Source organism: Sphaerodactylus townsendi, linkage group LG02, assembly GCF_021028975.2.
Source record: "Sphaerodactylus townsendi isolate TG3544 linkage group LG02, MPM_Stown_v2.3, whole genome shotgun sequence".
NCBI lineage: Eukaryota > Metazoa > Chordata > Lepidosauria > Squamata > Sphaerodactylidae > Sphaerodactylus > Sphaerodactylus townsendi.
This window is the reverse complement of record NC_059426.1, coordinates 32,325,367-32,339,138: the sequence shown is the minus strand read 5'-3', so window position 1 is coordinate 32,339,138 and position 13,772 is coordinate 32,325,367.

Here is a 13,772-nt window from a genome sequence, read left to right as displayed (position 1 = left end):
TTGCGCAGAGTAAGTCAATACAATTCAATAGAAAAGAGTGTTCAGTAAACAATGAAATGGAATTTGGGTGGTAAAACCAACCAGAAGTCTACAAAACAGCTGAAACAAAGTGTAAGTGTTAACATGAGATGTTAATTGATGGAAAATTACATAGTAGGCTCCTAGTATCAGCAAGCTATATACAATACTGTAAACCACAGTTCCTAATAATTTATCAGAGTAATGTATTGTTGAAGGCTTTCACGGCCGGATTCAACTGGTTGTGGTGGGTTTTCCGGGCTGTGTGGCCATGGTCTGGTGGATCCTGTTCCTAATGTTTCGCCTGCATCTGTGGCTGGCATCTTCAGAGGTGTATCCCCTTCTCACAGGACACAGTGTGTAACAGACTTCCCTCTGTGATAAACCTCTCAAGATGGCAGCCACAGATGCAGGCGAAATGTTAGGAACAAGATCCACCAGACCACGGCCACACAGCCCAGAAAACCCGCCACGACCAGTTATCAGAGCAAGTTTGTGAAGCATTTAGTACAGCGCTACCCTATTCGCTGCATAGAAAAGCTCTCTTGAATGATTCAGTTTTGCATAGTTTGTGGAAATCTGGGAAAGTGGAAGAGTTCCTGAACTCCTCAAGCAAACCTTTCCACAATGCAAGTGACACAGTGGAGAAGGCAAATGTATGGGTAGTTGCTGATTTTGCCCATTTGCAGGTTGGCAAAGACCTTGCTTGAATGAGCGAAGCTGTCATAGAGCATAGGAGGGAGAGACGCCTTTTCATATTTATTTTATTCATTTCATTTGATTTTTAACCCTCCTATTCCCTGGCAATAACAACTTGAAGCCGCTAACAACAAGTCCAAAACATAAACAAACATACAAATAATTCTATAAAACAATATAAACCACCAGTCACAATGATCAGAGAAGCTGATAGTAGGCCCAGTAAGATTGCCTCAGTGGAATGCCAGGAGGAACGATCCCACCTTACAGGCCTTTCAGAACCTAGACAGGACCTTCAGGGCACAAGTCTCTTCAGACAGAACATTCCAACAGGTTGAAGTCACAATTGATAAAGCCCTAGTTCTGGCTGAAGTTAAATGATCTACCTGAGCACCAGATATCACCAGATGTCCATGTGAACTGGCAAGTAAGCATTGCAGCATATCCAGGGCTATGAAACTCTGTGTATGTGATAGCCAATACTTTAAGTTGAACCATGAACTGATGACCAGCCAGGGGCATGCCTGTTGAATGGCATCAATATAGAGAAATAAGCAAGCCTTTATTGGCACAGACAGCAGTACAACAATAATAAAAACAGATTAAAAAGCATATACAATACAGGATATACATGTTAGGACGAAGGAAATCTACTGGCATTTAGTAATTTCCAGGAGAAAGTCTGCCACTATCATACAGAGAGAAGGATCAGGGTTGTCCAACAAGTAGTGTAATCTAATTAAATCGGGGAGATCGGGTAAATGTAAAGGAATGAGATTCACATACTTGGATCTGATTTCCTTGAATTTGAGACAGTGAAGTAATTGGTGGGCCAGAGATTCAACTGAGCCATCGTTACATGGGCACAATCTTTTAGCCTTTTCTTACTTATTAAATCTGCCATGTAACAAGGCAGAAGGCATAACGTTAAACCTGCCGAGCATTATGGCTTTCCTTTGAACAGGGTTTATTAAGCAATACAGGTAGTATGCCAAGTGGCCCCGTTCAAATGGGAGAGAAAAATACACGGGGGAGCACAGTGGCATCAATATGTATGTTCCATCTATCTCCTAGCCAAGCAGCACATTCCGTACCAACTGGAGTTTTGGGATTGTTTTTGAGGGAAGACGAGTGTTCAGTGCATTACAGTAGTCTAGTCTCAATGTCATGGATCCAGGTGACCAGATCAGGTTTCTCAAAGTAAAGGTCCATTTTTTGAGCTTGGTTGAGTTGGAAGAAAGCTTTTTTGTTTCAACTGCATTCACATGTTGGGTCCAGAATAATCCTAAGGCTCTTCGCTGAGTCGGCTAAAGAGGATTCCGCATGGGCCAAAAACAGTGGTGTGAAAACGGTGTGAACCCTTTTTATACCATTTTAAACCATTTTACACTGTTTTCATACCATTTTCACACTTCTGTTTTTTGTCCGTGCGGAATCCACCTAAGTCAGTTTAACCAAGTGGGGAGCTTAATGTTGCTCTTAACTGCTACCTTCCCAGCCAGCATTACTTCTGGCTTTCCAGAGTTTAGTTTCCCTCCTTATGTATGTATGTATGTATGTATGTATGTATGTATGTATGTATGTATGTATGTATGTATGTATGTATGTATGTATGTATGTATGTATGTATGTATTTATTTGGGGGGGGGGGGGTGTGGGGGGGGGGGGGGGGGGGGGGGGGGGGGGGTGGGGGGGGGGGGGGGAGGGTTGTCGGGGGGGGGGGGTGTGGGGGGGGGGGGGTGGGGGGGGGGGGGGGGGGGGGGGGGGGGGGGGGGGGGGGGGGGGGGGTGGGGGGGGGGGGGGGTGGGGGGGGGGAGGGGGGGGGGGGGGGGGTGGGGGGGGGGGGGGGGGGGGGGGGGGGGGGGGGGGGGGGGGGGGGGGTGGGGGGGGGGGGGGGGGGGGGGGGGGTGGGGGGGGGGGGGGGGGGGGGGGGGGGGGGGGGGGGGGGGGGGGGGTGGGGGGGGGGGGGGGTGTTGGGGGGGGGGGGGGGGGGGGGGGGGGGGGGTGGGGGGGGGGGGGGGGTAAGTAACCATTGCTATTTCAACTGTATGCCTGGTGGAGCAGCTCTGACTTACAGGCTCTGCAGAATTACATCAGATCCCGTTTGTGGCAGCAAGAGCTTCAGCCCTGACCACTCCAAAGATGGTTCTAGTGAGTTGATTCTGTCAAACCTTGGAACAACTCAAAAGATTTCAAATACCGGTAGGTTGTTATATGTACCGCTAGCCTTTTGAAGTATACATGAGACTGGTGTATATCTGGGTTCTGGTTAGCTTGGTTGGCATTTAGTTGATGGGTGCACTTAGATACTCATCTTTTTATTGGTGTACAGTGATACTTAACTGTTTAAAGCACTACGGTGCATTTTTGAAATTGTTACAGAATACGCCAGAGAATCTTTTTGAGTACTGCACATTGTTTATTCATTCATTCATTTAAAGATAGACAGGGTGTTGTTGTTTTTTCTTCGAGTCATTTCCAGTACAAGTTTTTGTATAATTTACTGGCTCTGGCTGAGGCTAGCCGGACTTCCCTTGGGCCAGGGACCACAAGTACATTTTCACTTGATGATCGGAGTGTCCTTTTGGGGGGGATAATAAGTTGCCCCAGAGCACTGAACCTGTATGAAAGGACATTTGATTGATTTTCTATTTTAACCCATAATCCTATTCAAAGCTGCACGTGCATAATTCATCATTTGAAGCAGTGCTTATGCATGCACTATTGTGTACAGGATCCAAACAAACAACTGTGCATTTCATCTGGAACAGCTGGCTTAGACATGCCGAGACCGTCTGGTTTAAGGGTATGGCCACGTTTCATCTGTTTTGCTTCCTAGGAATGCTGCTGCATTCTGCCTCTGTTCGTCTAACTCACACGGCTGCTATTAATGCAAGATATTAAATATGAAGTATTATTTCACTGTAGGGCTATAATTAAAACATTTTCCACTGTAGGAGCAGTCCTCCAAGTACTTTCACAAATTGAATTTCCCTGTTCACTGGTTCTGCGCTTAATGTATGCTGGTTTAGTTCACTGGAGAAAAGCGTTTTAAGCAAGAATCACTAATGCTAAGCTTTCAGTTGACATCAATTTAACTTCATCTTAATAGGGATGAACCTGTAATGAAGAAAGGAAATTAGTCTCCTGTAACAAAAAATCTGTATTCCTTCCATTGGATTATTCAGGACTCTCTGGCAGGGTGTAAGAATGCATTGTTCCTGGACTCTAGGTGAATGACAGGAAGGCTTTTCTTGGGTAAGCGAAATATAGATGTAGGTTTTAGAGAGGGCATATCAATGATAATAGTTATGTTTGAATTGAAATTAAAATTAGGTTACTGTTGTCACACTGAAGAAAGCAACTAACTGTGAGCTTTGTTGCTGTGGTATGTTGCAGATATTAGCTATTTGAAAAGTATGTTTCCCTCCAAGACTGCTATTGTATGCAATCAGATAGGGCTGCCAATTTGCCTGGAGGTGGGGGGGGGGGCGTCCTGTCACCTTAACAGGGGCTTGATGTGAGGAACTGATTAGTTGAAGCTTTACATGGCATGGAGGTGAATAGCATCCCCTGTTTAATAACATTCCATTAAGTCTTTAATAAAATGAGTGGGTATTTACTCTCTAGGTTTGTTGGCAACCATAAGTCAGGATAGCTTAGATGGAAAGGCCAGACTTTATTACCTACAGAATCTGCACACTTAAACTGGAATCCAATAAGAAGTAGAACACAGGCAAGAATCCTAACAAACTTGAACAGCTTTCTGTGTGCCTTGATCCTTATGGCATCATGATTTAGGTTTGATTGAGAGATGTAGAGAGAAAACCTAAGGCAGTGTTTCCCAACATTTTCAACATCACGGTACCCTTGACCTCACCCTTCATATCTCACGGTACCCATGTCACCCCCCCACCTTCCCCTCCCAGTGCCCCTGCCTGCCACCCCCACCTTCCCCTCCCAGTGCCCCTGCCTGCCACCCCCCCACCTTCCCCTCCCAGTGCCCCTGCTTGCCACCCCTACCCCCCCCCACCTTCTCCTCCCAGGGTGAAGGGAAGCACTGTGGGGCGGGAAATAGCTACTGACCTTGCAGCGCTTCCTGCCCCCTGGGCCAGCTCCATGTCCTTGCTGGCACTGGCGGAAGACACCGCAAAAGTGAGGGGGACTGGTAACTGTGCCGCGGTATCCCCGGGACTTGCTCAAAGCACCCCAGGGTACCATAGAACCCTGGTTGAGAATCACTGTCCTAAGGGCTGCTCAGAAGTAAATTCTGGTTTTAGACACTGGGGTTCACTTCCAGAAAAGCTCAGGGTGGTATAAACTGAAAGAGCATGACTGGCCCAAGATTACTCCATTTGAAAATGAATCTTGCCCAATGACCACAATACTGACTACTGCCCAACAACGACAAATTGCGCTGCTACACTTGGGCAAAATCTACGACATATACCTGCCTATCAATGATTCATACAAAAATAGCAAGATGGGCTTAACAGAAAGTATATGTGGCAGATTTTGCCCAAGCGTGGCAGGCTAATTTGTGGTCACTGGGCAATGGTCAGGGTTAATTTAAAGTGGTTCACAGTAGGCTTGACCAAAAAAGAAAATTGGTAAAATTTGGATTTGGGGTTTTCAGGCTTCCAAGTTATTGGGAAATCTGAAAAACCCGAATATCTGATTCGGGTTTCCCACAAACACTTCCCCACCCACACAAATCGGGTCTGTTAAAGAATATGTTTTTGGGGGGTTTTCTGCCTGTAGGGGGTGCCTTTTAAGGTAGTGGCACCAAACTTGCAGGGTGGTTTTGGGAGACTGTCCTGATGGGATTAGCCAAGTTTGATGAAGTTTGGTTCAGGAAATCAAAAATGGATGCCCCCATTTCCCATTGTTCCCAATGGTTTCTAATGGGAGATGGGGGACTACCACTTTTATGACTGATAGCACTGGCCCTACTGAATCAAACTTCTCCAAACCTGGATGCTGTTATCAGAAGGGTCTCCCAAAGTGATCTTGAAAGCTTGGTGCCTCTGTCTTGAAAAATGAACAGACACTCCCAGAAAGTCCCCAGATTCTCTTATTAAACTAACCTGGCTCCATTGTAGTCAATCGTGATTTTTTTGGGAGTGTATGCAGGGAGCACAGTTTTCAAGATGGAGGCATTATACTTTCAGGGTGATTTCAGGTGACCCTCCTAGTAAGAGCACCTGGGTTTGGTGAAGTTTGGTTGTGGGGGGCCAGTTCTATGGGTGCTCAAAATTATAGCTCCCATTGCCCTGAACCAAACTTCACCAAAATTCCCCATAGGCTACAATGGAGCCAAGTCAAGATCAAAGGATCTGGCAGGTTTCACCAACAATAGTCATGCATGTGTGGGGAAAAATTGTTACTTTTTTCTCACCATAAAATTACATAGGGCTTTCTGTTCTGCTTCAGTTGCATTGTGCTGGAGATTTTACTGGGGGCTCTGGTGGATGTCTTCTTCTGTATTGGACTTTTGGTTTTTTAAAAATTGATTCAGCTTTACTAAATCAACAAGCCTGGTTCACAGATCTCCTTTGTCAATGACCCTAAAGTGAACTGAGATTGAGTACACAGTATGTATATGTGACCAGAGAACCAGATCCATTTCCCACAACTTGGTGGAGGTCTACCTCTACTCTGATGATATCCCCAAAAGTACTTTTTTCACAATTGAAAGAAATGCCTTTCTTTCACTTCCATGCAATGAAAGAAAAGTACCACGCTTGGGGTTATCTTTGAAGTTTGAGAAAGACTTGCCTGCTCCTCAGACTTTGGATTATCTAACTTTCCACTGCAAGATATCATTCCAGAATAGTGTCTCCAGGGTTTTCTTGGACTATATAGGCCCTGTTCGTCCCATATCATGACATGTGCTTTACTAGTCATTGATCTTTGTATGAGAAAGAAACGCATGGAAGGCCATCAGTGGGGAGAGAGAAAAAGAAAAGAGAGTTTGGATTTATACCATACTTTTCTCAACTTTAAGGAGTCTCAAAGCAGCTTACAAACTTCATTTCCCTTCCTCTCCCCATAACAGACACCTTGTGAAGTAGATGGGGTGATAGAGTTCTGAGAGAACTGTGACTAGCCCAAGGTCACCCACATGTAAGAGTGACTAAAATCTAGTTCACCAGATAAGTGTCCACCGCTCATGTGGAAAAGTGGTGAATCAAACCAGGTTCTCCAAGTTAGAGTCCACCACTCTGAACCATGACACCACGCAGCTCCTTAGAACGATTGCCACCTCTTGCAGATACCTCATCCAGATTGGTTTTTGTATGCTGCCACAACATTTTTTTCCTGTGCTGCTGCAAACCTTGGAGAAGATTGTCTATGGTGATGTGGAGGAAAATTCTAGAGCTGGTCTTCATGTGTGGCCCATCTCCTGGAGTATGCTGCCACGGGGAAGCCTTTAAAACATGTTACCAGTGGCTTCTTATTGGTGTAAACCAGTCCTGTGGTTGGTGACAGCACAGAGAAGTGATTTTGCTTTCGAGATCCCTTGACTAACTGCCTGTGTACAATGAGATGCCTAGACAAAGCTTGTTATTTTTTTTAAAAAAAAGTTATAATTCTTACCTTTAAACTCAGTGAATTGGAATAATAGAATCCAGGCAATATGTACTTCTAATTATAAGGAGCTGGGCAATCTTCTTCTGAAAAGAGAACAAAAAAGCGTGTTTCCTCTCTCTGCTACAGTTGCTAGGGAGCTATAAGCTGCATGGGCTCTGTTAATAGGAATTATGTGTAAAATGCTCTATGCTGGTAATTTCTCTGAGACAGGTTACTGTTGAGTGTTACCTTCAAAGGCCTCCCGTTAGTTTTGGAAATAGGAAGATAACACGGATGATGATAGAAATGCCTGATAACACAATTAAGGTGGTACACAAGACACAGAATGCAATTGGGGAGCTGCCATAAACATACTGTTTCTCAGTGATTTATATAAAAACCGCAAAACAGGCTTAACAGAAAGTGAATCTCTTATACAGTGGAACCTCAGTTTTCATTGCCTTTGGTTTTCATCGATTTCAGTTTTCATCAATTTTTTTCCGTGAAAAATTTATCTCGGTTTTCATCAATTTGTCTCGATTTTCATCGATTTGTAATGAGGTGCAGGGGTTTGTGGAGAAAAATCACCCAGACAGAGCCGTTGCAGGCCATGTCTGCAACTTGTCAAATGACGATGTCTTGCCCCATTTCAGACAAATTTTAAAGAGGCATCAGAAACAGACCTCTTTGGACAGCTTTCTGGTGCGACATTGGTCCACTGGCTCTGAAGCTGGTCCTAGTGTTATTGTTTGTTACTGTTTTCAGCATTAAACACTATGTTTATTCACCCAAAAATGTGTTTTTGGTATGTTTTTTGGAGTGCCTAGAATGGATTAATTGGATTTATGTTGATTCCTATGGAAAAGTTTGCCTCGGTTTTCATCAGTTTCGGTTTTCATCTATTCTTTTCAGACGGATTACCAATGAAATCCGAGATTCCACTGTATAGGCATCAGAGGATAGTTTTGGTAGCTTGTGAAGCTTCACATACAGCGTAAGAGATACAGAATTCCTGTTTCTCATTGAACAGAGTCCCTCTTCCCAGCCTTCTCCTTACTTGTCCTTTTAGTCTCATTAGCTCTTCGTGTTTTGTCAGAGAGAAATTCTGTTTCCTTTTTGGAAGTATTCTCTTTTCTGCCAGCTGTGAAGTGGAATCTTGGACTGGAACACAGAGCCACTAATGAGGGTCGTTCCATCCTTCACAATCTAGCTTTAGGTGTATCTTGAAATGAAGCCCTTCTTTAATTGCATATTCTTTCTGAAGTGCTTCGGCAGCTCAGTGTGGGGGGAAGAAGCTTGTGTCAAGAACAGTAATGAAATCTTTTATTTGTACTGATCCCGTGAGGGGATTAAATTAATGTATATATTTGCTAGCATTTGCGTGCATGGCTTGGACATGGGTCAGAAGGAGGAGGAGGAGGATATTTTTGTTACTGTTGTCCAATAGAATACCATGGCTCCTCTTAGCCATTAGCAGTGCCTTCTCAAACAGAGTTACACTCTTCTAAGCCCATGGACTTCGAAAGCTATAAACCTGTTAAGTATTGCACTTCACTTCTAGTTAAATGACTAGGCTTTAACCTCTGCCTGTGTTATCAGTTCTTGAAAGAAACTATATTGGACCTCACGTGAATTTTTTCAAGAAAAACTGCAGTTGTGTGAAACCTGCTAAAGAGCATAGCTTTTTAAAAAATGCTCATAGTCAGTAGCTCGTTCATCTATTTATCTATTTATTTATTTATCTATCTTAATATACCACCCACTCCCAAAGGGCTCTGAGCAGTGTACAAGATAAAACCAATACACTATAAACTTAAAATCACATACCGGTATTTAAAAACCAAATTAATTAAATTCAGCAACAATCCAAAAAACCTAACATCAGATGGCAGCCTGAGAAGACTTCCTCTCCCTCAGGGAGGGGACCAGCACAGCACAAAATAGCTGGTGTGATGGTATGTGGAAGGTAACAGGGGAGACAATCAGCAACTAGCCCTCCTCCCAAACCCATTGGACAGCTCTGTGGAACTGTCCAAGGTCCTGCAGGGCCCTGATGACTGGAGGGAGAGCGTTCCACCAGGCAGGGGCCAGAGCAGTAAAAGCCCTGGCCCGGGTAGAAGCCAGTCACATCATTGAGGGATCGGGGACCCCTCCACTCTCTGCAGAGTGGAGAGGCCAATTAGGGACACATGGGGAAAAACTGTCCCTGAGGTTTGAGGGCCCCAGGTCACGGAGGGCCTTAAAGGTTAAAACCAGTACCTTGAAGGTGTTCCGGTATTCCACTGGAAGCCAGTCCAGTGGGTGCAGCACAGAAGGAATATGGTTCCCAGGAGAGCCACCTGTGAGGAGCTGCACCACTGCATGCTGGACCAGCTTCTGGATCAGCTGCAAGGGAAGGCCTGCGTAGGGCGAGTTGCAGTAGTTGAAATGATTCACAGCTGCCATGAGGTGTTTCCCCCTTTTTTGGTTATTTATAGAACTGGTGCTTCAATGCTTCCCAGCTGTGATTCTCTAAAACTATTCATATTCGCTGGTTCAAAGATTTAATTCAAAAAGCGGGGGGCAAGATCACTGAAATGATGAAAAAAAAGGGTGCGGGTGTGAGGGAGGGAATAGAGTGAGAGTTCAGGGATGTGATAAAATGGCACCAAGGAGGAAGTTTGGGACAGCAGAGAGGCATGGAAAATGGCACTGGGAAAGATAAAACGTTTGAAATATGCCTGCGCAGCAAGGAAAATGTGTTGGAAACATTTCAACCAAATAATCACTTTAAAAAGGATTCAGTTGAAACATTTCTAGATGTTTTTAGAACCAAAGGGGGAAAAACAATGTTATACCCCATGGAAGGAATGTTTTGTTTCCTGCTTGAAAAGATTTTGAAAGGTTTGTGCAGAAGCGTCCAATGTTGGACCACAAAAGAGGGCTATTTGGGGCAATCAAATGATGTCAAAATGAAGGTTATCAAATGAAAGTTACATTAATTGTAAAATATGTGTGCATAAGAGATCTTCCAATTTGACGTTTGTTGCCTGTGAAATTATCACAGAAAAATTGTCAACTGTGGAATTTTTTTAGAAATACGTTTTCTTCCTTGAAATGTTTCTCATCTCAATAGGAAATTCAGAGTATCATTAGAAGTGCAGACTAGACATCAAATTGAGATTCATATATCTATATATCTGGCTGCCTTTGTTCTAGCCTTGTTTTTTTTACATCTTGAAATGAAACGTGATGAAAATTAATTAAAATGGCATGATGAGGGGTGGCTTGTGTTTTTGTTTTAAAGAATGGCAATTTATGAGTAGAGGAAGCTTGTGGTAAAATCAAGCATTTTTCTTTCCCCAGTTTGATATAATAAATCATCATAATTTTCCTCATCAAAAATGCCCACCATCTGCTTTTGAGGCAGGAGGATGCCTCAGATATAAAAATGCATAAATATAGGATGGGTGACACCTGGCTTGATAACACTACATGCGAAAGAGATCTGGAAGTCATAGTAGACCATAAACTAAATATGAGTCAGCTGTGTGATGCGGTGGCCAAGAGCCAATGCGATTCTGGGTTGTATCAATAGGAGTATAGTGTCAAGATCGAGGGATGTAATTGTACCTCTCTATTCTGCATTGGTTAGACCTCACCTGGAATATTGTGTACAGTTCTGGGCACTGCAGTTCAAGAGGGATATTGACCGGCTGGAGCGGGTCCAGAGAAGGGCAACCAAAATGGTGAAGGGTCTGGAGTCCATGCCCTATGAAGAGACGCTTAGGGAGCTGGGGATGTTTAGTCTGGAGAAGCATAGGTTAAGGGGTGACATGATAACCATGTTTATTTGAAAAGATGCCATGTTGAAGAGGGAGCAAGCTTGTTTTCTGCTGCCTCAGAGACTAGGACATGGAGTAATGGATTCAAGGTGAAGGAAAAGAGATTCCACCTAAACATTAGGAAGAACTTCCTGACCCTCAGGGCTGTTCAACAGTGGAATTCACTGCCTTGGAGAGTGGTGGAGTTTCCTTCTTTGGAGGTTTTTAAACAAAGGCTGGATCAGCATAAGTCAGGAGTGCTTTGATTGTGTGTTCCTGCATTGCAGGGGATTGGACTTGATGACTCTTGTGGTCTCTTCCAACTCTATGATTCTAGGAGTCATGGATCCCCAATATGGCATATACAGTTAAAAAAAATCATACATCACTTGGCAATCCATCTCCCAAAGCTAACTGAGCTAAAAGCTCGTCACTGTGCATTTTAAGCTGAGTTCCACCTATTGAAGCTTTTTTTATTTCCTTGGACTCAGTGGCTGACAGTATAATCCAAAGCAGAGTTATACCTCCTAACTCATAGGAGAAATATTTTTCATAGGAGAGATATTTTTCAGCCTGATAGGTTCATAAAGAAACTGAACAAAGTGCAAGGTACTTTCATTTACTTTCTTTAACTAGATCATATAGTTACAAAACAAATACTTAGATTCCTGAATATCTTTCACTGATGGTTTTCATTATTGTACTTTTTACTTTCTTCGATCAGCTGTGACCCACATCTTGTGCTAATATCTTTTTTCTACAGCAATTGTGAATGTGGAGTGCAATGTCACCTTGATATATCCCAACAGATTTGAATCACCTAGCAAAAGTCTGAGCAATATGCTATTACTCCTGAGATTCAAGAAATGAACAGAGCAATTCTCTATTTTGCCAAACAAAACAATGTTTATAATAAAAATCCTGTGTCTGTTTAATTCTTCCATCCAAAGCTTTTTATTCCTAAGTACAATTAATGTCAGTTCTGTATGGATTCAGTTCTGAATCAGTCCAATTTGCCCACTGTCCTCAGCGACATGGGCAAAAGTCCAAACCTTTTGATCTGAAAGTCACACTGAGATGCAATTTGTATTATTTGTATCCCATTGTTGTGAGCTTTGGATGAAAAGGTTTGGCTGGGCCGGAATTAGGGGTGAGTTCTGCCCCACTTTAGAGAAACCATTGTCTGTCTAGAAATTGGATGCTCTATCCCATTTATAGATCATAGAGTGACCAGCATGTATGTAAAGTGTACCTGTGTTTACTTCCAGGTGTGCCATCAAAAGCATGGAGCTGACCTGGGCATTCATCAGCCCCTAATTTGGTCACATTCTTGCTTCTTAATTGTCCTCCTTACATTCCAGATGAAAAGACTAGTGGTGGCCTTCAAACTTCTGTCTTAACATGCTCAATCTTCCTCTTCCTCCGCCTCTTCTGCTACCCTGCACACCTTATTTTGGATTCAAGTTGTAGTTTGATGCTACATTTGAACCACTAAACTCTTTGCGCTTGTCCTCCAAGCCAAAATTGCAAACCATGTTCAAGTCCTTACTTTGCAGCTCTGGTTGAGAAGGCAAGAGCAAACTGACTGGGATTGAATGACATATTGCACTTTTTCACATGAGAATCCAAACCTGAAAGGGGGATGAAGGGATTTATGTAGTGTGTGAGCCTTCGAGCTTTGCATGTCATGTGAGCATGTCATAGCCTAAGAATTTGGATACAAGGTTTTTTTTTTTGTTCATTTCACCCTTCCTTTCCTGTTCTACATGATTTTTGTTTATTCAGGTTCCATGATCCTCAGCGTAGCCATTTTGGTGGTCAAAAGAAACTACCTCCTCTCTCCTTCTTTTGCCAGCAGAAAAGCTCAGTTGCTCTTAGCCTAACTTTTGTTGGGAAGCAGCACGATAAAAGTTGAACTAATTACATTAATAATAACAATAACAATACTCGGGCTTCTTCAGAGTCCTTTGGGTCTCATTCTGTAGACATTTTGTTCACACAACACTTCAGGCAAATATGAGTGTGGCCTTATGTGACTCCTTGAGATCAGTGGAATTCAGTTTGACAAAGACCTTTCCATCTTTGTGACAGGTAGACATTAAGTTGATTAAAAGTACAATCTTGATGGAGAGTGCTTCTGTTGTTCTTATTCACAGGACAAGCCCTTTTTGTTTTGTTGCCAATATATTTCCGGGGGATCCAGTTCAGACTCTTGCAGTGCTGTCCTGAGCAGTCGCATACTTCTAAATCCTTAGGTTTTCCAGATTCTGAGGTTCTTTCCCATCAGTTTCTACCAGCATGGGCCTGGAAATTGGGCCATGCTGACAGAGGCTGATGGGAATTGTAGTTCCTGAACATCTGGAGAGCCGCAGGTTCCCTACCCCTGTTCTAAACCCTCTAACTTCTGTGGATTTAGAAGGATATAATTAGTTTAGGATTGCACTATAAGTGCAAGCATCGGCAGCAGTGTTCCAAGGTGGCTGTTCCTGGCAGGTACTCAAATGGAGGTGTTGAGTACTTGACCTTTCACCCTCACACATGACTACCACCAATTCAGACAAGACCGCTTGTGAGGATCCTTGGAGTAGCAACTCGAGATTCAGTTCTCTCCCTCCCCTCCATTTTCACAATGTGTTTGTTTCTCCGTTCCACGGATAATAGTTTCGCTGCTTTATTAGG